Source organism: Rhinopithecus roxellana, chromosome 16, assembly GCF_007565055.1.
Source record: "Rhinopithecus roxellana isolate Shanxi Qingling chromosome 16, ASM756505v1, whole genome shotgun sequence".
Classification (NCBI taxonomy): domain Eukaryota; kingdom Metazoa; phylum Chordata; class Mammalia; order Primates; family Cercopithecidae; genus Rhinopithecus; species Rhinopithecus roxellana.
The window spans coordinates 85,097,599-85,125,146 of NC_044564.1; the positions used below are offsets into that span (position 1 = coordinate 85,097,599).

Genomic DNA, 27,548 nt, shown 5'->3' on the forward strand with positions numbered 1-27,548 from the left:
TAAGTATAGCCACTCCTGTTCTGTTTTGGTTTCCATTTGTGCGAAGTATCTTTCTCCATTTATTTACTTTCAGTCTATGTGTATCCTTGTAGATGAGGACGGGTCTTCTGTAGGCAGCGTATCGTTGGGTCTTGTTTTCTTTTTTTTTTTAAATCCATTTAGCTACTCTGTGTCTTTTTTTTTTTTTTTTTTTTTTTTTTTTTTTTTTTTTTGAGACGGAGTCTCGCTCTGTCGCCCAGGCTGGAGTGCAGTGGCCGGATCTCAGCTCACTGCAAGCTCCGCCTCCCGGGTCCAAGCCATTCTCCTGCCTCAGCCTCCCGAGTAGCTGGGACTACAGGCGCCCGCCATCTCGCCCGGCTAATTTTTTTTTTGTATTTTTTAAGTGGAGACGGGGTTTCACTGTGTTAGCCAGGATGGTCTCGACCTCCTGACCTTGTGATCCGCCCGCCTCGGCCTCCCAAAGTGCTGGGATTACAGGCTTGAGCCACCGCGCCCGGCCTCTGTGTCTTTTAATTGGAGAATTTAATCCATTTACATTCAGAGTAATTATTGATAGGTAAGGATTTACTATTGTCATTTTATTTTTTTTTTCTAGTTTTGTAGATTCTTTTTTTCTTTCTTCCTTTGAGGCTAAGTGATTTTCTCTAGTAGTATATTTTGATTCCTTGCTTTTTATTTTTAGTGTATCTGTTATAGGCTTTTGCTTTGTGGTTACCATAGGGCTTATCAAAGTATGCCTTACAGTTATAAAAGGTTATTTTACACTCATAGCAACTTAACTTTGATTGAAAATAAAATACTCTTTAACTCCACTCCCCCATTTTGAGTTTTTGGTGTCACAATTTATATCTTTTTACATTGCATGTCCCCTAACAAATTATTGTAACTACTATTTGTAATTGTGTTGTCTCAACCTTCGTTAAAAAAAAATGCAACTTACATACCACCATTACGTTATTAGAGTCTTCAGAATTTAACTGTGTACTTGCTTTTACCAGTGAGTTATGTACTTTCAGATGTTTTTGTGTTACTCATTACTATCCTTTTCTTTCATCTTGAATAACTCCCTTTAGCATTTCTTGTAAGACAGGTCTGGTGCTGATGAATTCCATCAGCTTTTTGTTTGTCCAGAAGTCTTTATTCTTTTCTTCATTTCTGAAGTACAGCTTTGGTAGGTATAATATTCCTGGTTGATAGTTTTAATTTTTTTTTTCCTTTAGGACTTTGAAGATATTATCCCAGTCTCTCCTAGCCTGCAATGTTTCTGCCTAGAGGTCTCTTGTTAGGCGTGTTAGTACTCCCTTATACATTATTTGCTTCTTTTCTCTTGCTGCTTTCAGGATCCTCTCTTTGTGTTTGATCTTTGACATTTTGATTCTAATATGTTGTGCCATAGTGTTATTTGGACTAAATCTGATTGGATACCCTTGATCTTCCTGTACGTGGATAGCTGTAGCTTTCTCCAGGTTTGAAATACTTTCTGTTATTATTTCTTTAATAAGCTTTCTATTGCTTTCTCTTTTTCAAGGTTCCCCCTTGAACACCAGTGACCCACGTATTTGCTCTTTAGATGTTACCCATAAATCCTGTAACTTCATTCCTGTTTCCTTTTTCACCTTTAATGATGTATTTTCAATTAACCTGTCTTTGAGTTCACTGATATTCCTCTAATTGAACGATTCTGCTGTTGATGATTTCTATTGGATTTTCTATTTTGTTCATTGTAGTTTTTAGCTCCCGGATTTCTATTTGATTTTTAAAAATTATTTCAATCTCTCTGTTAAATTTCTCTGATGAATTTCTGAATTGTTTTTCTCTACTTCATTGAAGTTAGCCAAATTTCCTTAAAACAGGTATTCTGAATTTCTGTCAGGCAGCTTTTCTATAATCTTCTCTTTAGGATCAGTTACTGGCAGCTTATCTTTGTCCCAAAGCGTGTTTTTCCTCCTTTGACCCACTGGTTATGTAGCAGTGCCTTGTTCAGTTTCCACATTTGTGAATTTCTTTTGAAACTTCCTGCATTTATTTTTAATTTCTTTGTTTGTGATCAGAGCACATGTGTTATATTACTAATGTTCTTTTAAATATATGAAGATTCATTTTATGGCCTAGCATGTGATCTGTTTAGGAGAATATTCCATGTGACTTGAGAAAAATGTATATTCTATTGGGTGGAGAGTTCTACAGATATATGTTAGATCTAGTTGGTTTATAGTGTTCTTCAGGTGTTCTGTTTTCTTGTTGATCTTCTTTCTGGTTGTTTTATCTATAACTGAAAATGACAGTTTGAAGTCTCTAGCTATTAATATTCAATTATCTGTTTCTCCCTTTGTTTCTGTCAATTTTTGCTTCATGAATTTTGGTCCTTAGTTGTGTATGTTTATAATGGTTATATCTTCCTGATGGATTGACCCTTTTATCATTAACAAAATGTCCCTCTCCATCTCTAATAACGCTTTGTTTTAAAATTTATTTTTTTCTGATATCAGTATAGCCACAATAAGTTTCTTGTTTGTGTGTTTGCATGACATATCTTTTCTATCCTTTTGCTTCTAATCTGTTTGTATTTTTTACTCTAAAGTGTGTCTTCTATAGACAGCATATAGTTAGATCATGTTTTCTTAAAGTCTGACAATCTTTGTCTTTTGATGGGATTTTTTTTTTTTTTTTTTTGAGACAGACTCTTGATCTGTCACTCAGGTTGGAGTGCAATGGCACAATCTGCACTCACTGCAACCTCCACCTCCCAGGTTCAAGCGATTCTCCTGCCTCAGCCACCCAAGTAGCTGGGATTACAGGCGCTCGCCACCACAGCCAGCTAATTTTTGTATTTTTAGTAAAGACAGCATTTCACTATGTTACCCAGGCTGGTCTTGAACTCTTGACCTCAGGTGATCCACCTGCCTTGATCTCCCAGAGTGCTGGGATTACAGGTGTGAGCCACTGCGCCCAGCCTGGTGGGCTTGTTTATTCCACTCACATCCGTCCAGAGTGCTGGGATCACAGGTGTGAGCCACCGAGCCCAGCCTGGTGGGCTTGTTTATTCCACTCACATCTGTGATATTATTGACATGGTTGGCTTTATGTCTAAACTTGTACTTTATGTTTTCTGTATATCTCTTGTCTTTTTTGTAACTCTATTTCTCCTTTTATTACTCTCTTTTGTTTTAAGTAAATATTGTCTGTTTTTTTGTTTTTGTTTTTGTTTTTTTGAGACACACTCACTCTCTTGCCTAGGCTGGAGTGCGGTGGCATGGACATGGCTCACTGCTATCCTTGACCTCCTGGGCTCGAGTGATTCTCCTCCCTCTGCTGCCCAAGAAGTTGGGATCACAGGCATGCGCCACCACACCTGGCTAATGTTTCGATTTTTAATTTTTTTTTTTCTTGAGACAGAGTCTTGGTCTGTCACCCAGGCTGGAGTGCGGTGGTGTGATCTTGGCTGACTACAACCTCTGTCTCCTAGGCTCAGGCTATTCGTATGCTTCAACCTTCTGAGTGGCTGGGACTATAAGTATGCACCACCATGCCCAGCTAATTTTTGTATTTTTAGTAGAGATGGGGGATTTCACCATGTTGGCCAGACTAGTCTCTAAGTCGTGGCCTCAAGTGATCTGCCTGCCTCCATCTCCCAGAATGCTGGGATTACAGGTGTAAGCCAGCATGCCCAGCCAATTTTTTGATTTTTTTGTAGAGATTTTTTGTTGCTCAGGCCGGTCTCAAACTCCTGGGCTCAAGTGATCCTTCTGTCTTGGCCTCTCAAAGTGCTGGGATTACAGGTAGTGACTCATGCCTGTAAGTGAATATTTTATAATGTAGCATTTTAATTTCTTTAATGATGTTTTCACTCTTCTTTTTGAGTATTTTTTTAGTGGTTGCTCTAGAGTTTGCCATAGAATAAGCTTCAGACTTATACTAGCTTAATTACCATGATATATAGAAATGTTACTCCTATACATATGATTCTTGACTTACGTCCTGCACATATTCTTCTCGACTTATGATGGAGTTATATCACCATAAGTTGAAAATATTGTAAGTCAAAAATGCACTTAATACACCTAATGTACTAAACATCATTGCTTAGCAACACAGTACACTGTAGAGTGTTGCTTGTTTAACCTTGTGATTGCTGGGCTGACTGGGAGCTGTGGCTTGCTGTCACTGCCCAGCATTGTGAGAAAAGCATACTTGAGAAGAATGTTTGTTCTGTTGTTGGGTGGAGAGTTCTGTAAATGTCTGTTAGGTCACTTGGTTATAATGTTATTCAAGTGTTCTATTTTCTTGATCTTTTTTCTAGTTGTTTTATCAGTAGTTATGGTATCACATATCAGTAGCCTGGGAAAAGAGCAAAATTCAAAATTTGAAGTATGGTTTCTGCTGACTGTGTATCACTTTCACATCACTGTAAAGTCAAAAAATTGTAAGTCTAACCATCATAAGTTATGGATCGTCTGCATAGCTTTATTCCCTTCTCTTCCTTTTTTGTGGCATTATTGTTATACATATGACCTTTCTTACCGTTATGAATTCAACAATGTTTTAATTATCACTTTAACATGTATAGTTATTTCCTTAGCCCAATACAACTTGTCTGTTTAACTCATTTGCACTGTGTTTTGCAAATATATTAAATATCTTATAGCTTCTGTGTGTTATAGGTGTAGCAGTACAGTGTGTACATATTTTATGCAATTCATTTTTATGTCAATTATGAGAATAAGAGAAAAATGTGCATTTATAATTACATAATTACCTTACCAGTGTTCTTTTATTGTGTGGATTCAAATTACCTTCTGGTATTAATTCACTATTTTTTGCAAAGTGGGTTTTCTAGCAACAAATTCAGTTTTTGTTTATCTGGGAAAGTCTTTATTTCACCTTCATTTTTGAAAGGGAGTTTTGGGGCATATGGGATTCTTGGCTGACAACTTTTTCTTTTGAGCACTTTGAATATGTTTTCCCATGTTTTTCTGGGATCTGTTGTTTCTGCTGAGAAGTCACCTGTTAATCTTATTGGGGTTCCCTTGTAAGTAATGGGCTATTTTTCTGTTTCTGCTTTTAAGACTTTCTCCTTGTCCTTGACTTTCAGCATTTTTGCTCCAGTGTTTTTGTTTGTGAATCTCATTGCGTTTATCTTATTTGGAGTTTGTTGATGTTCCTGGTATCTTTCAATAAATTTGGAAAGTTTATGTGTTTCTTTTTAAAAATTATTTTATTTTTAATTGGCATGTAGTTGTGTGTATTTATAGGGTGCAATGTGATGTTTCAATACATGTGTACATTATGTACTGATCAAATTAGGAAGATTAGCATATCCATCATTTGAAATACTGTTTCTTTGTGGTGAGAACTTTCAAAATCCTCACTTCCAGTTATTTTGAAATATGCATACATTATGTTTAACCCTTTTTCCATTTAGGAACAAAGGTGCAGCTCACCACCCAGCACTCACTTAATTTTACATAAACGTGCTCTTTGAGGCTGAAGCAAATCTGACTGATTTTCAATGTGAAAACACAATATAAAAACTGTTCTTGGAGTTATTTCTAAACATAACTAATGTTAGAATTGTCTGAATCATCAGAATCGTCTATTTCAGAAAACTTGAATTGAAATGGATCTTTGGCCAATAACTGTTCAAGAACAATGTTACCATCATGCATAGGAATGCTGCATTTTCTAGGATTTGATATTTTCAACAATTGAGAATTACTGTATTTTGTGAATGGAAATACCAATACTAAAAACAGAATGTTATAAATAGAATGATGTTTTTTATTTCCAAATTCAATGCACTAGAGCTTGCAAAAATAGTAGTAAAAGCGAGCAAAGTTATCTCATAGTAGACGCTGCAGCCGCATGCACTGTGGGCAAGTATTCTCTGGGCAAATGGGAAAAGGGTTCACTATAGTCACCCTACTGTACAACAGAATACAGTTTAACTACTGTCACGCTACTGTACAACAGAATACAGTTTAACTATAGTCACCCTACTGTACAACAGAATACAGTTTAACTATAGTCACCCTACTGTACAACAGAATACAGTTTAACTACACTCACCCTACTGTACAACAGAATACAGTTTAACTACAGTCACCCTACTGTACAACAGAATACAGTTTAACTATAGTCACCCTACTGTACAACAGAATACAGTTTAACTACAGTCACCCTACTGTACAACAGAATACAGTTTAACTACAGTCACCCTACTGTACAACAGAATACAGTTTAACTACAGTCACCCTACTGTACAACAGAATACAGTTTAACTACAGTCACCCTACTGTACAACAGAATACAGTTTAACTACAGTCACCCTACTGTACAACAGAATACAGTTTAACTATAGTCACCCTACTGTACAACAGAATACAGTAACTTTTTCCTCCTGTCTAACTGTAACTTTGTACCGGTTGATGAACCGATAATTATGCTTTTTAAGCCCGTGGAAAATGTTTCATATCTTTAACCACAGTTAGTAGGCAAAAGGACTCATACTCTTTCTTTGATGTTTGTTATTGTTGTTGTTGTCGTTGTTGAGATCCGACTCAAATCAATATGGTAAAACCTGAGGATTGCCAGACCAAATATAGTTCTTGGGGTGTGACAGGAAATGAGTAGTATCACTTTATGAAGGCTTTGGCTGGTATACATGGAAATAATCAGGCTATTACTAGAGATGGCCCTGCCCCTAAATAAGTGGTCTTGAAGATGTGTTGGGCAAGGGACAGAGAGAGACCAAGCACCCTGTGACCAGAAAAGGATTATCTGTTATTTAGAGGAAGGGGTTAGAGAAAAGTTGGCTCAATGAATTAACGCAGGAAACCAGAGGTACTGTTAGGATATTCTGCAGTCTAAGTCGGCATGAAAACATATTTAAGAACAAACTCAGCAACAAAAATAACTTCATGTCTTGAATGTGAGAGGCAGTCTCCCATCTGAAATTGTTAGTTGACTATGAGAGGCAGTCTCCCATCTGAAATTGTTAGTTGACTGTGAGAGGCAGTCTCCCATCTGAAATTGTTAGTTGACATTGAAAATTTGTATCATCCTGGTGGCTGAGCTGGGGGAGACCCCAGAAGAGGTTTTGTTTTGGTTTCCTGGTGGTTGGAGAGTTCAAACACTGGACTTGGAAGCAGATGATACCTCATAGTACAGGGAGCAGGAACTTTGCTCACTGTCTGGAGAAACCAAGCATCTGGCTGTCTGATTTTAGTGAAACTGTAATTCAGGGAACTGATTAATGTCATCAGACAGGGTGTGAGTGCTGTGGCTCCTGCCAGGTGTAACTGAGATCCACTCTTGCCTTCTCTCTGCTCCTCCTATTTATGGTCCTTATGCTCAGAGTGTATAGAGTAGGTTTGCATTTTTTTTTTTTTTCCTTTTAGAGACTGAGGTCTTGCGAAGTTGCCCAGGCTAGATTTGAACTCCTGGGCTCAAGCCATCCTCCTGCCTTAGCTTCCTGAGCGGCGGGGGTTACAGGCGTGCACCACCTAGCTGGGTTGGGTTTTGTTTGGCTACACTTCCTCCTCTTGCTGCCACCATGGCTCGTAGTTGTTGATTTTAATAGACTGTTTTTTAGAGCAGTTTTAGACTCACAGCAAAATGGAGCAGCAAGTACAGAGATTTCCTCTCTACCCCACGCCCTGACATGCACAACATCCCCCACCACAGCGGTGCATTTGCTCGAACTGATGAACATGCATTGATACACCGTCCTCACCTCAAGTCCGTAGTTAACATTAGGGTTTAGTCTTGGTGCTGTACATTCTATGGATTTGGACAGATACACATGTATCCACGATTATGCCATCATACAGAACAGTTCTGTCGCCCTAAAAATCCTCCGTGTTCTGCCTATTCACTCTTCCTTCTCTCCTCTTCCCTGCCCCAGCGGCATTTCTGTCTCTATTTTATTTTATTTTACTTTTTTGAGATAGGGTCTTGCTCTGTTATCCGGGCAGGAGTGTGGTGGCACAATCATAGCTCACTGCAACGTCTGCCTCCTAGGCTCAGGTGATCCTCCTGCCACAGCCTCCTGAGTATCTGGGAGTACAGCTACACACAACCATGCCTGGCTACTTTATTGTTCATTTATTTATTTGTTTTTTTTTTGTAGAGACAGGGTCTTGGTATATTGCCTAGGCTGGTCTCAAACTCCTGGGTTTAAGCAGTCCTCCTGCCTCAGCCTCTGCAGTCCCAAAGTGCTGGGATTACAAGCATGAGCCACCAGGCTTGGCCTGTTTTTATGTTTAAAAATTACTTGAGGAACTAGTTCTAATTCCAGTCCTTTGCTGGACTTGTATCATATATAGTTCAGAGAATTCCTACTTAGGTAGGGACTGCATATATCCTCGCCTTATCCCTTTCCTCCTTTCCCTTCACCAAATAATGGCAAGTCAGTGCCCATACTGTGTATCAGTCCATTTCATTTTTTGAGATTTCCTTGATGGTCTGCTAATTGGAGACACTTCTGGACAAATGATAAATTTCTGACAGTACAAGCCAAAAGTAGTAAGATTTTGCTCTAGACACTGGAGCTAGAAGGAAATTTAAAAATGGTTCCTTGCTTTTACACTGTTGGTGGGAGTGTAAATTAGTTCAACCATTGTGGAAGACAGTGTGGAGATTCCTCAAGGATCTGGAATCGGAAATACCATTTGACCCAGCAATCCCATTACTGGGTATACACCCAAAGGATTATAAATCGTTCTACTATAAAGACACATGCACACGTATGTTTATTGCAGCACTATTCACAATAGCAAAGACTTGGAACCAACCCAAATGCCCATCAATGACAGACTGGATAAAGAAAATGTGGTACATATACACCATGGAATACTATGCAGCCATAAAAAAGGGTGAGTTCATGTCCTTTGCAGGGACATAGATAAAGCTGGAAACCATCATTCTCAGCAAACTAATACAGGAACAGAAAACCAAACACTACATGTTCTCACTCATAAATGGGGGTTGAACAATGAGAACACATGGACACAGGGAGGGGAACATCACACTCTGGGGTCTGTCAGGGGGTGGGATACCATTACAAGAAATACCTAATGTAGATGACGGGTTGATTGGTGCAGCAAACCACCATGGCATGTGTATACCTATGTAACAGATCTGCACGTTCTGCACATGTATTGCAGAACTTAAAGTATAATAAAAAATTAAAACGGTTCCTACTCTCTTGTTTACAAATTATGACCACTTCGTCCAAAGATCACAAATTCTACAGTGATACAGTCTTTCTGGGTAGCCTTAACTGAAACAGCCATATCACTCTTGAGTTCCTCTATGCATATGCCAATCATTTCCTCTTTGCTACACCCTGTTTTGAAGTGTCTGCCCAGACAGTAGTACTCATCAACCACCAATCTTTGTGGAATGAGCACCTGACCCCATAGGAAACAATCTAAAGGCTCTATTGGCTGGATGGAGCCAATCACATCCTCTTCCCTGAGAATGGGGACCTTGAGCTACTGAGCTGGTTAGATAATGGTTAGTTCTTGGGCTGAAATTTCATATAGAATTGTAGCATGTTCTGAACTACAGCATAAAAGATATGCAAGCTGGGGGAACTAAAAAAGCTGCAGGCAGCAGAGGCAGCTAGTCTACAGAGAAGCCCTTGCACCGAGCGGACATGTGGACTCCCTGAGATGTGGTGGCAGGAGCTTCTAGTTCCACTTCCTATTTGGACCAGCTGAACCTTTTCTTTTCTTGGGTGGTGCTCATGAGATCTTTGGTCATAGCCTTTTCATAACACCTCTTCCCCCATTTGACTTGTGCTAGTTGAGTGGATTTCTGTTCTAGAGCTGAAATACAGTGCCAAGCACAATCTAGTGCAATAGAGTCTTATGTAATTCAAGTCCCAAAGACTCTTTGAATTGTGAGACACACAAAAAGATAGAAAACCAAGGTCTGATAATCAGTGCAAAATAATTCCATGTTGGGGTACCCTTCAGTCAGTCAGTGTCTTCCTCACCAGCAGGCATTTAGTGACTCATTCACCACCCTTCCCTTGTCTCGGCTAAAGATTCCTGCATCATTTCATCTTTTCTCAAAAAAGAAAAACATTCTGCTGTTTTCTGCTGCTTTTTTGATCACATTTGTCCTTAATTCCTTCATATAACCTCAGGTAGAATATTAGTCTAGGTGCCAGGGGATGCCGGTTCTGTTCTTGTTGGAGTTTTAACTGGATGGATGGTCTCTGTAAGGTTCTTCATCTCTCTGTACCCCTACCCCCACACCTTTGCTGGGCAGTGAAGGGTTGTGCTGATCACCGATTTCTAGCTGATAACTCCTGCAAAGCAAGGTGTGAATAAAGAGGGTGAAGAAACCAAGCTACTTCCCAGGCATTTACTGTAGATGAAAGGAATATGCCTATCCCTCACTTAATGATGTTAATTCTGAGAATCCTGCCAGTAAGTGAAAAGCTAGAAAATGAAAAATTACTTCTGTTAATTTTTTTGTTGTTTTTGTTTTTTGAGACAGAGTCTTACTCTGTTACCCAGGCTGGAGGGCAGTGGCACGATCTCCCAGCTCACTGCAACCTCCACGTCTCGGGTTCAAGCAATTCTTGCTGCAGCCTCCCGAGTAGCTGGGATTACAGGCATGCGACACCACGCCCAACTAATTTTTTCTATTTTTAGTAGTGACAGGGTTTCACTGTATTGGCCAGGCTGGTCTCGAGTTCCTGGCCTCAAGAGGCAGCAGAGGCCACTAGTCTACAGAGAAGCCCTTGAAACGAGCAGACCTGCTTGGCCTCCCAAAGTGCTGGGATTATAGGTGTGAGCCACTGCAGCTGGCTAACTTCTGTTAATTTTAGTGGTAAAAGTTATGATGTGTTCCATCCCAACCTACGATGTCCAAATACTTTCTATAAATAGAAAAATATATCATTGAGCAATGAAAACTTTTTATTAGTAAATAATCCAAAATTAAATAAATGTAGTTGGTACATAAAATGGGTTAAAATGTTGCTTTGTTGCCTCAATAAAAAAGAGGAGGTGGGGCCGGGCGCGGTGGCTCGTGCCTGTAATACCAGCACTTTGGGAGGCCAAGGCGGGCAGATCACAAGGTCAGGAGATGGAGACCATCCTGGCCAACACGGTGAAACCCCGTCTCTACTAAAAATACAAAAAATTTTAGCCAGGTGTGGTGGCGGGGGCCTGTAGTCCCGGCTACTTGGGAAACTGAAGCAAAGAATGGCGTGAACCCAGGAGGTTGAGTGCGAACCAGGATTGCGCCACTGCACTGCAGCCTGGGGGACAGAGCGAGACCCCATCTCAAAAAAAAAAAAAAAAAAAAAAAAGGAGGAGGCTTGATGGGATTGATGGAAGAGGGAAGGAGCCATTCTTTGGAAGGTGGTTGGTGAGTCAGGTGATGAAATTTTAAGGTGTGCATTCAGCAGCCAAAGTGCTTAATAATATTTTTCCTTGGGGATTTTGACAGTAGAAGAAACTCCTAGTGTGGAACCCTTTGGTATATCAGTAGAAGGGGATCTTTGGGTCAAACAAACAAAAAAAAAAACAAGATGTAAGTTTGCTTCCCTTTTTGTAATTTGCAATTCCTACACCTCCTTGCAGGATGCTATATTAGTTTCCAGAAGCTGCTGTAGCAAATTACTACAAACTTGTTGGATCAGGAGAACAGACTCTTATCTTGTTGCAATTCTGGAGGCCAGAAGTGTGAAACCTGGCAGGGCCACATTCCTTCTAGGGACACTTGGTTGCTCTCACTTCTGGCGGCCAGCATGGCATTCCTGGGCTTGTGGTTGCATCCCTCCAATCTTTGCTTCTGTCTTCACGTTGCTGCCTCCTCTGTGTCTGTCTCCAGCTCCTGCTGCCTCTCTCATAAGGATGCATGTGGCCTACCCTAGCCTGATATTCCAGGACAAGCTCCTTCTCTCAGGATCCTGAACGTGACCGCTTTGTAGTAGTAGTTGTTGTACACGGTAATAGTCATTCCTTTGCCATGTAGAGTAATATCCACAGGTCCCATGTGCTAGTGTGGGAATGAGGTGGTGACATTTGGGCTGCTAATTCTTTCCTGTGGGGGGCTGTCCTGTGCATGGTAAGTGTTGAGTGGTGTTCCTGGCCTTCGCCCACTGGGTGCCAGTGACATCCTCCTCCTAGCTGTGACAACCAAAAATGTCTTCAGACATTGTCAAGGGTCCCCTCTGGGATAAGACTGTCCCTGGTTATGAGCCCTGCTTTAACCTAATCAGAGCCCATTCTTACCGCACTCAAATATGCCGACTGGCAAGTTTCCAGTCTCATTGAGAAGGGGAAGGGTGGAGAATGGATGCTGGAGAGGTAACTGCTCCTCTCCACTACACCTAATGTTCTGGTGAGATCCACAATTGGGCCAAATCAAGCAGGATTATGAAATTTTTGCTAGACCCCTGTTAGTGTATTCTAACATTGTGGCATTTTATATTAGTCAACTAAATCTCAATATTATGTTTTTTAAAAATCCTATGGGCCTCTGAATCCCCAGCTTGGGTTTTTTCTACTTTACCTGTGTTAGACACCTAAGTTGCCCTTCATCTTAGAATTTGTCCGTGTATCACCTCATTCTTTTTCAGCAGGTCCGTTTCTGTAGGTTTTCGTGCTCAGTTGGATTTATCCTCTGCCGGCTGCTCCTTGCCTTGCCGTGTGGCATTGGCAGAGTACGAACTGCACATTTAGCTCAGCAGTTTATGCACTAGAGAATCATGATTGGAATTTTTCTGAAGTATCTTTTTTTTTTTCTGTGAAATAATTGAAACAGTATAGACACATTTGCTGTTTTGAAGTTTTTATGATTTCCAAAGTAATCAACATGCACTCCCACAGTTCTCAGGTGGCTGATCTCTGGAGTGCTTGCCGAGTGTCCAGGAGTGCGCTTTGTTCAGGCTCCCCCATCATGTTGGCCTGCAGTGCGCTCGCTGGGACGGGTCCCTGACTGGTACTGGATGACAGGACTAGTACTGGTGCAGACGCTGGCAGAAACAAAAGCTGCAGCTTTTTAATCATGACTAAGGCATGGGAGAGGGTGACATATAATGGTTCCCAGAGCGTCCCTCTCAGACCAATAAGACATAGCAAAGCTACATGATAACCAGGCTGGAATGCATGTGAATTGTTCAAGTGAGTCTGTGTCACCTGAACTGTACTTGGCAGTACCTAGGGGCTTCATGTAAGGCATGAAGGGCTCCAGAAAGACCCCGCTCTTTGCCTTCAGTTATATTTGATATATTTAGTACACAGCACAGCAGAAGCAATCAGCTCTCCCCAGTGTTACTTATCCCGTAAATCGTCTTTCCTTACACCTACGTATTTTCTTCTGTATTCTATCTTATGAACAGATCGTCTGATCTCCAGCTGTGCTGGTTTAGAAACTGTGTGCTCGTCTTCAGCTCCGCAAGGAGAAAGGGACTGCTGTAATCGCCTTTCAGTGAGTTTGTGAAAACGGTTCCCCTGTCTCAGCACTGTGCTTCATAGCGTTTAAAATCGGACCGAATGATTGACTTCACATACATCCCTCCCAGACCCTGTAGTACTGCTACTCCCCTAGAGGTTTTCTCTGCCCTTTGGGAAACAGGTAGGGGAAGAGGGATCTAGAAATAGCAGAATGCATTAAGATAGCCAAAGCTTGATAGGAAGAGAGAGATTCATTTTACTGTGGTAATTAAAGTGAAAATGGGAGAATAAGAAGGCATATTGCTGCTTTTTCAGGAGTCTTGGCAAGGGTTCTAGTTTTAAAAGAGAAAGAGACACAGCCAACTAGATTGAAATGATGTGGAGTTCATCCCTCCACAGTCATATTTTTCAATAAATGGACTAAGTTGTCCCTTGGAATTCTGTAGGTGGTGCTCTTGTGCCATAGCATAGCATCGGCTTTGGAGAGGTTCTGAGAGCACAGCGGCTGGTTCCAGGACCTGTGTCCTGTTGGTCCCCTTGCATAGCTGCCAGGCACACCACCTGGAGGACATCACATGGCTGGTCTGGTGAGAGGCTTTCTGTCTTTGGAAATGAGGGGCTGAATTAGGGTCTTTACCTTCTCTAGCCTGTCTGAGCTCTGCTTTCCAGGGGAACCTAAGTGAGAGGTTTTCTAACCTTTTAAAGAAAAAAATGTGACTCTTTATCCAAACAATTTTGATGTGTATTGTTAGCAGTTTTCCAAGATTTTTTAAATTTTTATTCATCTGTGATTCCTCAAATCAAAGTTCCTTTCCACATAATGCAGGATATGGTTCTTGTTTATGTTTTCCTTTATGTTAATGTTTGTTTCCTGTTTAAGCTTCAGAGAAGATGCAGTAGAATGAAATAAATATGTAGTAGAGAAATTTGGAAGTGATGAAGGAATACAGGTGAAAGCCATCGAGTTCATGCAGCAGCTAGTAGTGACTTAGCTGACAACAAAGCCATCGAGTTCATGCAGCAGCTAGTAGTACCTTAGCTGACAACAGACCCTTTTGGCAGGAGCCCATTGCTTTACTCCTTGGTCAGAAGTTGGTTGTGATACCATGATGGTGAAGAAGGAATCCAGTCAACTCCACATTTGGTGATGCTGGAGAAGTGTGGTGGGCAAAGAAGATAAATTTAAATCCAGAGTGATTATCTATTGCAAGGAGGACAAATCTGTTGCCAGAAGCATTTCAGGGTCTGCTTTTTCAGCAAGTTTCTGCAGGGGTTGTATAAGATGAAAGTCGCTTCACCTATATCCACCAACTGGTAGGGGAGAGGCAAAATGCTGGTGGGACTCACAGCCTGGATGTGCGGATCTGACCCATTCAGTCACCTGTGGGATCAAAAGGCCACTGGCCAGGCCTGAGCGAGGCCGGGCTGTGGAGCCGGCAGCTGGGCTCCCGAGCTGTGGCACTGCAGATCCAGGGATGTGCAGTGTTTCGTCAAGACACAGCGCTTCCTCTCCAGTCTACTGTCTTAGTATATTCTGCACTGAGTTTTTAGGTTTTAATGACCGTAGTCCTGATTTACATACTTTGCAGATGATTCTTTTAATTCTGCCTTTTCAATTGACACTTTATTTTTTAATTAGCTTTTTTTTAAAAGCACCCCAAATACACTTATTTTTGTGGGTTTTAAAAATCACCTTAAATATATTTTGTTGGGATTATTTTAGTATCTTAAGTATCCTTTGTTAGGATTTTTTAGCATCTAAATATACCTATTTGTTGGACTGATTAACTTCATCTGAAGTGAATTTGTGATCTAATGTCTGATATTGTTAGTTGCATTTATTTCTTTATGTACTTTAGAACTTTGGTTAAATGACATGTTTTGAATGAGGTTTTAAAAACTTTTCACTCCTTCAGTCATTTTTCACCTCTTTCTCCCTCTCCGCACACTCTCCCCTGTGTAGCCTCATTCCGCTTGTCTCTATCTGGCTTCCCTGGAGCCTGGGTGCAGACCCAGCGTTCACAGTGGGGGCTGAGTTCCCTGGAGCCTGGTGCAGACCCAGCGTTCACAGTGAGGGCTGAGTTCCCTGGAGCCTGGTGCAGACCCAGCGTTCACAGTGGGGGCTGAGTTCCCTGGAGCCTGGGTGCAGACCCAGCGTTCACAGTGGGGGCTGAGTTCCCTGGAGCCTGGGTGCAGACCCAGCGTTCACAGTGGGGGCTGAGTTCCCTGGAGCCTGGGTGCAGACCCAGCGTTCACAGTAGGGGCTGAGTTCCCTGGAGCCTGGGTGCAGACCCAGCGTTCACAGTGGGGGCTGAGTTCCCTGGAGCCTGGGTGCAGACCCAGCGTTCACAGTGGGGGCTGAGTTCCCTGGAGCCTGGGTGCAGACCCAGCGTTCACAGTGGGGGCTGAGTTCCCTGGGCATTCACGGGCTGCTTCACAGAACGCCTGGTCCCGCCTGGCAGGTGTCCTCCGTCCTACCTAGACCGCCACTGCATGGGTGGCGAGGACGCCGCGAGCCTTCCTTCCGGGATGGAGGGGCCTCCAGTCAGCACCTTCATCCCACCTTCCAGCAGAGGTGCTAGTTTCTCACTCTGTCCTTTGTGCCTCTGTGTAGCCCCCAGCCCTTCTGAGACCCAAACCTAGTTTTTTTTGCCTGTTTTTGGATCCTAGCGTAGGAGGGGCTGGCTGCTCAAGGTTTTGTCCTCAGGGCCTTGCCTCTTTGTGTTTCTGTCCTGTATCGATTTCATAGAGATGTTTGTTTATTTTGTGTGTGTGCTTGCCTGCATCCTTTTCCTTTTTTCTTCTTTTTTCTTTTTATGTTTCCCCTCTCATTGCTGTATGTTTGGAGTAAAGAGAGTCCATCAAAGAGCGAATTTACTGTGCCATCTTAACTGGACGTCACGTGGGCAAAGAGTTTAAAGGAAAGAAGATATTTGGTTTTACGTAGTACTGAAAGCTAACCACAAGAACGCTTCCTATGTGAGCTCAGTGACCCATAGCATACAGTTATTTAAACTCCATCTGAGGCTTGCAGGCCCCAAAAGATGAGTGGGATTAGGCAGGTGGGATTTATTAGGATGCTGTGGTTCTCTACAAAGGTTTCACCTTCTATTTTTCATTTTGATGGTAATTTAAAAAAAATTCATGTTTCCACACACCTAAATGCCTGCAGTTCTAACTAAGTAATATCTTAAAATGTCAGTGCCTGGAGTTGTGTTTGTGTTGGTGCCAAGGAGCACTACTTTGAATATAGGGAGCGGTTATAAAGAGCAGAGGTGAACATGTAGACAAGTGATTGAGCTGAGTCGGACAGTGCCGTTGCGCAGCGGTTCTGAAGAGGAAGGTGATGGGTGAATTACGCTGTCTCCCAGCATGTGTTGGTACTGGCCAGTCAACAGAACCTGCCTGTCAGTACCAAGCCCACATGATAAGTCCAAAGTGAGTTTCAATGACCACATCATTGATCACGCTGAGTTAATTTTGTCAATTTAAATTTTACTCATTTTGTAGATTTGTTGATATTTAATTTGTACATTTTTTATTTTGTGATTAAGAGTTACAAGCATAAAGGCTTTACTGTTTTGTTTGTTAATATTTAACAAGAAAAATGACTTTAGATAATACTGGGAGCTCTCAACAGTTTTTACATTTGAGAACCATGGGTCAAATGGTAACTTAACTCTTGCTGTTCGTTGCAGCAAGCACCCTGCATTGGATTTTGATGTCTTTAGCTCACTCCTGCTTATGCTTCCGGACCTGCTTAGCACAGCGTCGCTTCTCTCTGGGGCCTCTGACACCTCTGTGCCGGGCTGGCGCCCCTTCCTCATGCTCCCTGCAGCCCCCTGTGTTTCCTTCTCTCCCGGCCCTTCCCACAGGGTGTGAAGGGTTATCTCTTTATGGGCCGCAGTTTCCTCATTAGCCATAAGTTGCTTGAGAGCAGGGAACACTGTCATCTTTTTATTTGCAGTGATTTTCAGAGCTCTTGTCATAGACTCCTAATAAATGTATGGGTTCCTTGTTTTTGTTTAGGTAGTAATAAATTACCTGTGGAATCAAGGGGAGAGAGAGGCAGAAATAACTTGGAGCCAAGTCACAAGGCAAGACTGCCTAATATTTTAATAACTCATGTGTTCCTCAGCTCACTTTCCAACTGGTCTAACCAAAACCCAACAGTCTTACTCTCAGGTAAGTGAAGTGAGGACAAGAAATGCAAGGAAAGGAAGTAATCATTGTAACAGAATGCATGGGGGAAGGCTGGTAGTTTTTGAGTCTGAATGATGGCTCTTTGGTGCTCTGATGGAGAACAAGGTCAAGGATTTCTGTCTTAGCCTCGAAGGCAAGCGTTGTGGTGAAGGGATGCTTTTACTTTGAAGCCAAGTCCAGAGAATAGCTCCTCTCCCCACATTACTGGGGACTTGGGTGGGAGAATTGAGCTTAGTAAATCCCCGGAGTTATCGGCTAGATTCAATTTCCTTAATTCTTTGCAAAGTCATCTGAAGAGTATATATACATACTCTGCACCTGGATTGAAGTTGCCTCCTCCAATTCCTTAGACCCAGATTTTGTTTACAATTGAGGTTTGTTTGAAATTATCTGCAAATTTCAGGTCTGTGTTTTTGATTAGACTATCTCAGAGGTGGAATGCCACTGACTCAACAGAGAAATAGCCGGCTCCTCCTAGTGGACGTTTTCTTAAAACCTCATTGGTTTTAGGAGCAAAAATACCATTTGTTTCTCTCATAAACACTTGATGGGGACAAGAGTATTTTATTGTGACTTTCAGAAAAAAAAAAAAAAGCGGCAAACACAGGGGTAAATTGACGAATCTTACCCTGTGAAGTGAAGCAAAGAAGCATTACATTTCAGTAGATTAAAAATAGTTATCAGGCTTTCATCAAGGAGGAGGAAGAATCTTGTCAACTAAAGTGGAATTGAACATAAATTTCTTAAGTTTATATTTGATTATATTTTAGGGGGTTTTAAATATTTTCTGACAAGGTCGTGGTGCCCCTAGTTGATGACATTGATTGGAAGCTAAGTATTTGATTTGTCTTTTTTTCTTTTTCCATAACTAGTGTGTTTTGTAGCATTCTCTCCGTACATCTCCTGTTTGGTGCTTATTTCATGAGAGAAAGGACCTCATGCTGAGGGGAAATGGGAAAAAAGTGCTGTTTATCAGGGCGCCCCCTCTTTGAGAAGGTTATGTGGTCGGTATTTGACATGAGTAGACCTAGCTCTCCGGGGTTAGAGACGTTTTAGACCAAACGAAAGCATTCTTAGACTCTTGTGCCCCCGACAGGTACCACATATAGCTACTTTTGTGTGGCTTAAAATGAGCTTTATTTTAAATGTTAACAATCTTGGAGCTACAAGGGTTTCTGTCAACATAAAATCAATCTGAATTTTATCTGTTTTATTTTATTTTTCTTCTGCAACAACCTTGGTGGTTTTTTTTATGGATTTATTTTCCCTACATTTGTTCGGTGTGTATTTATCACGCTCCTACCATGTGCCAGGCACTGTGTGGGTTCGTGGGTTTCAAAATATGCTCAGCAGACTAGGTGCTAAGATGTGTCAGCTAGGACGTGTTTAATTGCAAGTCACAGGAAAGCCAAGAATGGTGGATTCAGCAACAAGAGCAGTTCACAGTCAGTCGACTCCTTCCTTGTCTCAACCACACTGGGAGGACACCGGGCTGTGATTCTTCCTTGCTGTTTGCAGTACGTTGGCCAGTCCTCCAGGCTTCCTTATCCCTGGGTCTCAAGGTGACTTTTACCATTCTGAGTGTCACCCAAAGACGCGACTGTGTCAGATATGGAAAAAAGTGAACTCATTTAAAACAGGAACACTGAGAAGCCTTTCATTGAAGTTTGGTGATCATGCCCTGTAGTTCCGTCACATGCCCGTTCCCGCAGTTTGATAGGAGAGCAAAAGTAAACACCGTGACCGGTCCGTACTGGCCATTCCTGAAATGTGGCTGAGGGCCCGGGATCCCCGAGACCCTTTCAGGAGGTTCACAAGGTAAAACTGTTTTTAAATAATGCTAAGCTGCTATCTGCCTTTTCCACTCGCATTCTCTCACTAGTGTGCGGTGACCTTGTCGAGAGGTTACATGATGGATGATGATGACTTCGCTCTGACAGCTAATGGAACGTGTGTTTGTATATTTTGTCTTTTTAATTTTTCTCAGTTTCCGTTTCCGGTGGTAAATATTGATATATATATCCTTAATTCTTCACAAAGTCATCTGAAGAGTATATATACATACTCTGTCAGGTGTGTGTGTGTATATGTATTTATATATGTGTAAATATATATTTTATATAGTTATATATTTAAATGTATATATTCTATAGTTATATGTTTAAAGGTATATGTTCTATATAGTTATATATTTAAATGTATACATTTTATATTTTATATATTTAAATGTATATATTTTATATTTTTATATATTGAAACATATAAATATATTTTTAATATATTTTTAAATATATATATATTTTTTAAATATATATGTTTATATATTTGTATATTTAAAAATATATATTTATGTATGTATTTTATATATAAAACTCTTTGGGGTCTTCAGTAATGCTGAAGGGTGTAAATGGACCCTGAGAACAAAACATTTGAAATTACCTGGTCTGTGAGAATCCAGATTCACCCCTAGCACTGGGGGATATCCCAGTCTCCCTAAGACGTGGCCCTGAGATGCCTGGACAAAACTCTTAACAAAGAGGAAATGGAGGGCTTAGGGCTTCTGGGTGGAAGACTAGGAGGGTGTGCAGCACTGTTGTGAGGGGCCCTGAGAGGAGGGCAGGGCAGGGGTGCAGCATGTTCTCCAGGCCCCACCTCTGCTGGGCCAGCCATGACTGGAGACACTCTAGGTTTGTCGTTTGTGTGTTGTTGGTTTTTTAATTGTGGTAAATATAAATAAGATTGTAACCGTCTTAACCACTTTTATGTGTAATTCAGTGGCATTGATTACATGAACATTGTTTAACCATTGCCGCCCTCCGCCCTCCAGTTTCCTGTTATCCCAAACAGAAACTCGACCCATTAAGCAGTAACATTCCCTTACCGTCTCCCCTCATGAATTAATTTGACTCTGTGAATTTGACTGTTGTAGGTACCTCATCTGTGTGGATTCATAGACTATCTGTCCTTCCGCGTCTGTCTGATTTCACTTAGCATAGTGTTTTCAAGATTTATTCCTGTGTGTATCAGAATTACATTCCTCTTTAAGGCTGAATGATATTCCAGTGTGTGCATACACCACACTTCATGTATCCTTTTCTCCACTGATGGATATTTGAGTTGTTCTCACTTCTGGCTATTGCGCTGCTATGAAGCTGGGTGTACAAAATCTCTTTGAAACCCTGCTTTTAATTCTTTTGGATATATACCTAGAAGTGGGATTGCTGGATCAATGGTAATTCTATGTCTAGTTTTTTTAGGAACCACCATACTGTCTTTTGTAGCCGCTGCACCATTTTACATTCCCACCAGCAGTGCTCGAGAGGTCTGGTTTCTCTGTGTCCTCGTCAGCGCTTGTTGTTTTCCTGGTAGTGGCCATTCTAAGTGAAGGGAGATGGTTTTCTGTTTGTTTTGAATAAATTAGGGTGCGTGGCCCCAGCCTGTCACCCAGTGTCTCCTCCCTCTTTGTTGCCTTTTTTCAGACACTGCTCAAGCGCTTTGATGCTTTCGCTTCCTTCTGCTCTCATGAATTGTGCTTGGTGAGCTCCGTATTCTTGTGAGGTACATTTTCCATGACGTTTTTGAATATATCCTTCTCCTAAAGGATAGAAATTCACCAAAATGAGCAACCTTTAGTCCTGAGGTAATACTCTGTTGCCTGCTGTACTTTGAATCTGAGCCATGTTATCTTGGTGACTCAGACTGTGAGCCCTTGTGGATAGTGGTGTATCTTCGTACCATGGCGATTTGAGTTTGTAAAATAGTACTTTGCAAGCAAACTCTTGAGCAATTTATATGTGTGAGTAGAAGGGCAGTGGCAGTGGTCCTAAACTGATGCCATTGTGAACCAGTTCCTTTTCAGTATCTCGGATGTTTGCATGGCCCCATGGCTGGCTTCCCTTGGTACTTTATCCCACCCCTCACCTCTTCCTGCTTCTGAAGCATCCGCTCCCACCTGGTAGGAAACGGACAGGATCAAGCATGTATGGATCCTTCACTGGACACGGCCTTCTGTTCCAGCGTCTGCATCTCTGCTCATACGACATTGCTTTAGTCCCCTCTGCATAGGAATTTCTGAAGGTCTTTATTTAATTTCTTTATTTTCTCCTGGAAATACTTGGGGATCTAACAGCTTCTGTTGTTTTTAGTCTGCGTACGTGGAGAAGGTGAAATCGTGGTTCGTTTTGATTCCTTAGGGACTGGGTAAAAGACATTCCTCAAGAAATGGAAAATGTGGATTTCTTTCTAATTTTTCATGCCAGTTGCTTTTGCTACATTAGTAAATGCTGTGCGTGTATGCACAGAATACTTGTTAACATCTTGAGTTTTTGGGAAATATGTTATACAACATTTACCTTTTTTATTTCTTATTCTAAACAGTATTTCTCTAAGAGCTAGTAATGAAATGAATTTAGGTACAGACACTAGGCAGAATCATAAGAAAGTCAAGGACTTACATCTGGAGCAAGATAAAGGATTTTGGTATTGAGCAAAAAATATAGTCAGCTGTCAATTGTCTAATAGGTTTGTAGATTATCTGGGATAAAAAAAAAAGTAGTACATTTGTGAAAAAAGTTGAAATTACCATAAATCTGAAGAATCAGCCCCGTTTTTCAAGGCATGCATTTTTTGGAGCTGCACGGAAGCCACCTTATATGTCTTCTTTAGTATGACACTGTCTTGTTCTTCCCTGAGTAGTGAATTGAATGTCTCTCACTCTTTGTGACAAAGCCCTCTGGAGCAAAACAGTAGCCATAAAGGTAAGATGGGGGGTCCAGGAAGCAGGTTTTGGATTTTCCCCTCCTTAAAGCCAGGACTGGAAAAGTGGAGTCATTATTTGAGGACTAGAAGGAAAAAGAGGGAGCAAGTGCTAGGACTGTTGTCGCTGCCCATCCTGGTGGGTGGTTTTAATATTTTCAGACAGCGAACTCAGGTAAAAAAAAACAGAAATACATTTCAACAATTTGAAAACTTTTATTGTCTTCATCAAGTACTGTCCATCTTGATTCACATTTATAAACCATCATACTTTTTCCTTTCTTCTTTGCCTATGGGTGATGTTTTTACGGTACATGTGTATCTGGAAATTTATTATTATTATTATTATTATTATTATTATTATTATTATACTTTAAGTTCTGGGATACATGTGCAGAATGTGCAAGTTTGTTACACAGGTATACACGTGCCATGGTGGTTTGCTGCACACATCAACCTGTCATCTACATTAGGTATTTCTCTTAATGGTATCCCTCCCTAGCCCCTCAACCCCCTGACAGGCCCTGGTGTGTGATATTCCCCGCCCTGTGTCCATGTGTTCTCATCGTTCAGCTCCCACTTATGAGTGAGAACATGCGGTGTTTGGTTTTCTGTTCCTGTGTTAGTTTGCTGAGAATGATGGTTTCCAGCTTCATCCATGTCCCTGCAGAGGACATGAACTTATCGTTTTTTATGGCTGCATAGTATTCCATGGTGTATATGTGCCACATTTTCTTTATCCAGTCTATCATTGATGGGCATTTGGGTTGGTTCCAAGTCTTTGCTATTGTGAATAGTGCTGCAATAAACATACATGTGTCTTTATAGTAGAATGATTTCTAATCCTTTGGGTATATACCCAGTAATGGGATTGCTGGGTCAAATGGTGTTTCTGGTTCTAGATCCTTGAGGAATCTCCACACTGTCTTCCACAATGATTGAAGCAGTTTACACTCCTACCAACAGTGTAAAAGCATTCCTGTTTCTCCACATCCTCTTCAGCATCTATTGTTTCCTGACTTTTTAATGATCGCCATTCTAACTGGCGTGAGATGGTATCTCATTGTGGTTTTGATTTGCATTTCTCTAATGACCAGTGATGATGAGCTTTTTTTCATATGTTTGTTGGCTGCATAAATGTGTTCTTTTGAGAAGTGTCTTTTCATATCCTTTGCCCACTTTTTGATGGGGTTGTTTTTTTCTCGTAAATTTGCTTAAGTTCCTTGTAGATTCTGGGTATTAGCCCTTAGGTGGATAGATTGCAAAAATTTACTCCCATTCTGTAGGTTGCCCGTTCACTCTGATGGTAGTTTCTTTTGCTGTGCAGAAGTTCTTTCGTTTAATTAGATCTCATTTGTCAATTTTGGCTTTTGCTGCCATTGCTTTTGGTGTTGTAGTCATGAAGTCCTTGCCCATGCCTATGTCCTGAATGGTATTGCCTAGGTTTTCTTCTAGGGTTTTTATGGTTTTAGGTCTTATGTTTAAGTATTTAATGCATCTTGAGTTAATTTTTGTATAAGGTGTAAGGAAGGGGTCCCAATTTAGTTTTCTGCATATGGCTAGCCAATTTTCTCAACAAAATTTATTAAATAGGGGATCCTTTTCCCATTGCTTGTTTTTGTCAGGTTTGTCCAAGATCAGGTGGTTGTAGATGGGTGGAGTTATTTTTGAGCCTTCTGTTCTGTTCCATTAGCCTATATATCTGTTTTGGTACCAGTACCATGCCGTTTTGGTTACTGTAGCCTTGTAGTATGTAGTTAGAAGTCAGGTAGTGCAATGCCTCCAGCTTTGTTCTTTTTGCTTAGGATTGTCTTGGCAATATGGACTTATTTTGGTTCCATTAAAGTAGTTTTTTCTAATTCTGTGAAGAAAGTCAGTGGTAGCTTAATGGGGATGGCATTGAATCTATAAATTACTTTGGGCAGTATGGCCATTTTCACGATATTTATTCTTCCTATGAGTGAGCATGGAATATGTTTTCATCTGTTTGTGTCCTCTCTTATTTCCTTGAGCAATGGTTTGTAGTTCTCCTTGAAGAAGTCCTTCACATCCCTTGTAAGTTGAATTCCTAGGTATTTTATTCTCTTTGTAGCAGTTGTGAATGGGAGTTCACTCACGATTTGGGTCTCTGTTTATTTGTTGTTGGTGTATAGGAATGCCTGTGATTTTTGCACATTGATTTTGTGTCTTGAGACTTTGCTGAAGTTGCTTATCAGCTTAAGGAGATTTTGGGCTGAGACGATGGGGTTTTCTACATACACAATCATGTCATCTGCAAACAGGGACAATTTGACCTCCTCTCTTCCTATTTGAATACCCTTTATTTCTTTCTCTTGCCTGATTGCCCTGGCCAGAAATTCCAACGCTGTGTTGAATAGGAGTGATGAGAGAGGGCATCTTTGACTTGTACCAGTTTTCAAAGGGAATGTTTCCAGCTTTTGCCCATTCAGTATGATACTGGCTGTGTGTTTGTCATAAATAGCTCTTGTTATTTTGAGATACGTCCCATCAATACCTAGTTTATTGAGAGTTTTTAGCACGAAGGGCTGTTGAATTTTGTTGCGGGCCTTTTCTGCATCTTTTGAGATAATCATGTGGTTTTTGTCATTGGTTCTGTTTATGTGATGGATTACGTTTATTGATTTGTGTATGTCAAACCAGCCTTGCATCCCAGGGATGAAGCTGACTTGATTGTGGTGGATAAACTTTTTGATGTGTTGCTGGATTTGGCTTGCCAGTACTTCAGTGAGGATTTTTGCATTAATGTTCATCAGGGAATTGGCCTGAAATTTTCTTTTTTTATTGTGTCTCTGCCAGGTTTGGTATCAGGATGATGCTGGCCTCATAAAATGAGTTAGGGAGGAGTCCCTTTTTTTCTGTTGTTTGGAATAGTTTCAGAAGGAATGGTACCAGCTTCTCTTTGTACCTCTGGTAGAATTCAGCTGTGAATCTGCCTGGTCCTGGGCTTTTTTTGATTGGTAGGCTACTAATTACTGCCTCAATTTCAGAACTTGTTATTGGTCTATTCAGGGATTCAACTTCCTGGTTTAGTCTTGAGAGGGTGTATGTGTCCAGGAATTTATCCATTTCTTCTAGATTTTCTAGTTTATTTGTGTAGGGGTGTTTATAGTATTCTCTGAAAGTAGCTTGTATTTCTGTGGGATCAGTGGTGATATCCTTTATCATTTTTTATTATGTCTATTTGATTCTTCTCTCTTTTCTTCTTTGTCTGGCTAGTGGTCTGTTTTGTTAATCTTTTCCAAAAACCAGCTCCTGGATTCACTGATTTTTTTGAAGAGTTTTTCTTGTGTCTATCTCCTTCAGTTCTGCTCTGCTCTTAGTTATTTCTTGTCTTCTGCTAGCTTTTGAATGTGTTTGCTCTTGCTTCTCTAGTTCTTTTAATTGTGATGTTAGGGTGTCAATTTTAGATCTTTCCCGCTTTCTCCTGTGGGCATTTTAGTGCTATAAATTTCCCTCTAAACACTGCTTTAGCTGTGTCCCGGAGATTCTGGTTGTGTCTTTGTTCTCATTGGTTTCAAATAACTTACTTATTTCTGCCTTCATTTCATTATTTACCCAGTAGTCATTCAGGAGCAGGTTGTTCAGTTTCCATGTAGTTGTGCAGTTTTGAGTGAGTTTCTTAATCCTGAGTTCTAATTTTATTGCACTGTGATCTGAGAGACAGTTTGTTATAATTTCTGTTCTTTTGCTTTTGCTGAGGAGTGTTTTACTTCCAATTATGTGGTCAATTTTAAAATAAATGTGATGTGGTTCTGAGAAGAATGTATATTCTGTTGATTTGGGGTGGAGAGTTCTGTAGATGTCTATTAGGTCCACTTGGTCCAGAGCTGAGTTCAAGTCCTGAATATCCTTGTTAATTTTCTGTCTCATTGATCTGTCTCATTGATCTGTCTCATATGACAGTGGGGTGTTAAAGTCTCCCACTATTACTGTGTGGGAGTCTAAGTCTGTTTGTAGGTCTCTAAGAACTTGCTTTATGAGTCTGGGTGCTCCTGTGTTGGGTGCACATATATTTAGGATACTTAGCTCTTGTTGCATTGATCCCTTTACCATTATAATGGCCTTCTTTGTCTTTTTTGATCTTTGTTGGTTTAAAATCTGTTTTATCAGAGACTAGGATTGCAACCCCTGCTTTTTTTTTTGTTTTTTGTTTTTTTTTTTGCTTTCCATTTGCTTGGTAAATATTCCTCCATCCATTTATTTTGAGCCTATGTGTGTTTTTGCACGTGAGATGGGTCTCCTGAACACAGCACACTGATGGGTCTTGACTCTTTATCCAGTTTGCCAGTCTGTGTCTTTTAATTGGGGCATTTAGCCCATTTACATTTAAAGTTAATATTTTTATGTGTGAATTTGATCCTATCATTATGATGCTAGCTGGTTATTTTGCCTATTTGATGGCATTTCTTCATTGTGTTGATGGTCTTTACAATTTGGTATTTTTTTGCAGTGGCTGGTACTGGGTTTTCCTTTCCATATTTAATACTTCCTTCAGGAGCTCTTGTAAGGCAGGCCTGGTGGTGACAGAATCTCTCAGCCTTTGCCTATCTGCAAAGAATTTTTTTTCTCCTTCGCTTATGAAGCTTAGTTTGGCTGGATATAAAATTCTGGGTTGAAATTTCTTTAAGAATGTCGAATATTGGCCCCCACTCTCTTCTGGCTTGTAGGGTTTCTGCAGAGAGATCTGCTGTTAGTCTGATGGGCTTCACTTTGTGGGTAACCCGACCTTTCTCTCTGGCTGCCCTTAACATTTTTTCCTTCATTTCATCTTTGGTGAATCTGACAATTATGTGTCTTGGGGTTACTCTTCTCGAGGAGTATCTTTGTGACATTCTCTGTATTTCCTGAATTTGAATGTTGGCCTGTCTTTGTAGGTTAGGGAAGTTCTCCTGGATGATATCCTGAAGAGTGTTTTCCAGTTTGGTTCCATTCTGCCTGTCACTTTCAGGTACACTATACACCAATTAAATGCAGGTTTGGTCTTTTCACATAGTCCTAAATTTCTTGGAGGCTTTGCTTTTTCCTTGTCATTCTTTGTTGTCTAACCTTGTCTTCACGCTTCATGTCATTAAGTTGATCTTTACTCTCTGATATCCTTTCTTCTGCTTGATCAATTCAGCTGTTGATACTTCTGTATGCGTCACGAAG

The 27,548-nt window shown here is 40.8% G+C and overlaps 1 protein-coding gene across 7 annotated transcripts in view; it reads left to right on the forward strand.

Annotated features, from left to right (window-relative positions):
• The window catches only part of FANCC (FA complementation group C), a 217,563-nt gene that overhangs the window by 32,319 nt on the left and 157,696 nt on the right, over positions 1-27,548 (forward strand). Inside the window, exon 1 of one of the 7 annotated variants that reach the window (XM_030919733.1) lies at positions 17,516-17,606. The exons of the other annotated variants lie outside the window; for them this stretch is intronic. The gene's annotated coding sequence lies outside the window, so the exon portion shown is untranslated. Of the gene's footprint in view, positions 1-17,515; positions 17,607-27,548 lie in introns of those variants that run through there. 7 annotated transcript variants of the gene reach the window in all.